The 3433-nt window shown below is 40.1% G+C and overlaps 1 long non-coding RNA gene across 1 annotated transcript; it reads left to right on the forward strand.

Moving 5' to 3' along the window:
- Window positions 1–937: 937 nt before the first annotated feature.
- On the forward strand, window positions 938–2625 carry LOC146989167 (uncharacterized). Its single transcript, XR_015035779.1, has 4 exons — window positions 938–1087; window positions 1350–1430; window positions 1541–1656; window positions 2545–2625. It is a non-coding gene; the product is annotated as an uncharacterized LOC146989167 (long non-coding RNA).
- Window positions 2626–3433: the final 808 nt, after the last annotated feature.

Raw genomic sequence — 3433 nt, forward strand, 5'->3', positions numbered from 1 at the left:
GGAGTGTAACCAAAACAGCGGAAAAGCGAGCAGACTTGCATAGTTCCCTACTGTCTTTCTGTGTAAATATCTTATGTGACAACATGAAAACCTGCAGCTCATATTCAAGTGCGGCCTATATACTGTATGTATTTTCTTTTAAAATTTAACTGGTGCGGTTTATACTTGGGTGCGCTCTATAGTCCGGAAAGTACGGTAAATTGTTGCTAACACAATTTTTTATTCAGCTAGCTATATATTGGGGGGGACATTTTGAGCATGTCTGAATATTCAACACAGTCTCACTCCCAAGGCGTAATAAACGGACGTTTGGTCAGGGCCCTTTCGCGTTGTTTCCAGACGCTCAAGGTACCCCTCAGCGTGGGACCTGAACGCACAGGGATTTCAATTGATTTTAATGCAATCCCCTCCGCGGCGATATGTGACGCTCAGAGCAAGTGCTCCAGCCATCCATTCACTCCTATTCCGATCCGGCCACGGTGCTGAAAGACGCCATGAGCTCCCCTCCCATTGGATAACTGAACCTCGTACCATTTGCAGCTGAATTCGTATATTTATACAGCAATTTGGCCGCAAAAATAACATTTCAACATATTTTTTATGACATTTCTAACGAAAAATGTGTGTTTTACTTTCAAAATCTATGTTGAACGAATTCAAATTATGTTTTGTTTGGCAAATTGAACCTGTTAAAATGTGTACAAAATGTTCATTCAGCTTTCTGGCCATAAAAACAACATTTCGGGATATATCTGGCATTGTTTGAGGACATTTCTAGCGAGAAATGTATGTTTTACTCTCTAAATATATATGTTGAATGAAAGCAGATGTCGTGGTTGTTTTAAACGCTATTTTATGAATGTTTTTTTTTTTTTCATTATTGTGTAGGCCAACGTTTGGTGCATTATTTTAATCATTAACGTTATATTTATTCAGTTAATGTGTATTTCGTTTGTTAGTTATTACGAAGATTGCTCAGATTTCCATCGTTGCTATGGTTACAGTGAACGATCAGCTGATTTCATTGTGACTGACGTAGCTTCCGGCAAGTCCGTCATCGTCTCACCGACAGGCAGCCCCCGTTCAGGTAACGTAGGCCTAAACAAACAACATGGAAAATTGTGATAAAATAATTAACAGTTAAAGCTATTTTACCTCCAAAAACCAGCCAGTGTCGTCAACCACAAACAAAGTTTGACAGATGTGGTTGATCAAAGTTGTTAAACTGGCTGACTTTACTAGCTGCACTGTTTGATGTAGATTTTAATGATTAGGCTAACGTTAACATAGCTAGGCTAACATTAATGCTACATGCCAGCCCTCACTGTACTTTTCTCACTGTTTTACAGGTAACAGATAATACCTACAATGGCTACAGCTGAAGCTGAGTTCAATGAGATGCTCAGTAAAACGAAGAGCCTGACACAAAGGTAATTTAATATCTTATTCCATGCATGGGGATCAGATATTATGATGCATTTGTGCAGGAATTCTGTGTGGTTAACTGCATTACTTTGATTATATTGTGTTTTTTTTTTAGGTCAAAAAAGAGGACAAAGGCATCAGACCTGCCACGATGGAGAAAACGTGATGATCATCTCTGTGTCCTTGAGGAGACCGGTGTGGAGATGCTTGATGAACAAGAGCCAGGATTTGGTATGTGATCATGATAATTTGTGCATCATTATTCTTATTTTGGTAGAAAAACATCATGTTAGGATTTCTATGCGGATGTACCAGTCCAAGAAGCTTTCTGAAGTCTGTAGTAGTTGTAGTCGTAGGCCTGCACACCTCAACATCACCATAATACTTCATTTAGAATGTGATTTTCACAGGGCCTGATTTAAGCCACAGTACCACCTTAAATTAGCTCAGTGCAGCATCACACCGGTGCTCTTACCAATCATATTTCCAACACACGCAACATAACACCACCTGAGAACTCTCGCCTAAACTTCATATGGATGCTGGCAGAAAATGGAGTATGCCAGGGTGGGCTGGCTTATGCAATATTTACAATTGCCACCTTTAATTCTACATATAAGTGTATTTTCAATTATTCTGTCAACAGACTGGCAAAGTGTGTTTGAACACCGTTTTACCAGAGTTTTATGGAGTGGGTGATAAGCTCTTTCAAGGTGGACAAGCTGTGCGCAGAATAGAGGATGACACTTGTTGGAAATTCCCACGGGTCACGTGATTCTCGCGGGATGGGAGTCAAAGTTTTATTAATCCTGTGATTGGGACGGGACGGGAATAAAAATCAACGGGAGCGGGCAGGAGCGGAAACTCCATTAATAGATGATGATTTTCAGCCGTGTTAAACAACCAAAAGGACAGATGCGTCCATTTTTGCCGTCATCTTTCAGTGAGCCAAAACTATTTTGGCTTGCGTTAGTTAGTTAAATGGGGAGTGGGTGCAGGAGACACACAATAATGACAAAATGCAACATTTTTGCAACATGTTTGGGTTCATTCAACTGAGATGGACATAAATGGACATGGTGTGACCAATGTACTGTTTTTATTTTTTATTTTCTCCAGCTCTGAGGAAGGGGGCTACTTTGACGGGTGCTTCTCTGCAATGATGATGACTTCCAAATGAGGGCCAAGCATGTACAGTAAGTGCTTTTGTGTATTTTCCACATAGATTCTCATTGAACTTCTTGTACTACTTGAAAGTTTATTTTTAAAATAACATTAGAAACTTTTTGTCTTTGTATGCACCAGGAAAGGGCATCTGTGGTCGGTCTCAGCTGAATGCAGCAAAGGCGAGGACAACGAGGAGGACTAGGGGAATAGCTCCAGCCTTGATGAGCAGGTGTGTATCATATAAGAGTTATGCCATCATGGCATTATTCTTTGTGCTCTAAATATGTATGTATATCCACACATCAGCTGACCCACACTATAGGCCCAGTTCCAATCCGCCCCCTAAAGACTCAGGCCCTGAATGCTCACTGACTTAAGTGACGTCAGATCTAAGACAGAGTGTGAGAGTCTGTGAGGGTCCAGATGCTGTAAACATGACTGGAACAGCACTCTCACGACACGTTACCTTGACAACAAAATGTTGTTGACTCCGGTCATGAAATGATAATTCAATTTGCCTTGATGAGCAGGTGTGTATCATATAAGAGTTATGCCATCATGGCATTATTCTTTGTGCTCTAAATATGTACAGGCAAGTACCGTATAATAACATTCTTATTCTTGTTGATAGTCCTAACTATATTCTCCTAAATCTATGCAACCAACATGTTTCACTGTTTAAGCTGACACACTATACTCTTCTCTACAAGTCATTTTGCACTTCATCTATTCACAACCGTACTACACTTGAATAATTGATTAAGGTTTCACTAACTCACTTTCACAGACTAACAAAAACCCAGCAGTTGAATGAATCTATCTGTTGGGCTCTTTTGGTTTT

Source organism: Trachurus japonicus, chromosome 4, assembly GCF_045865225.1.
Source record: "Trachurus japonicus isolate A0001 chromosome 4, Traja_1.0".
In the NCBI taxonomy this organism is placed as follows: Eukaryota; Metazoa; Chordata; class Actinopteri; order Carangiformes; family Carangidae; genus Trachurus; species Trachurus japonicus.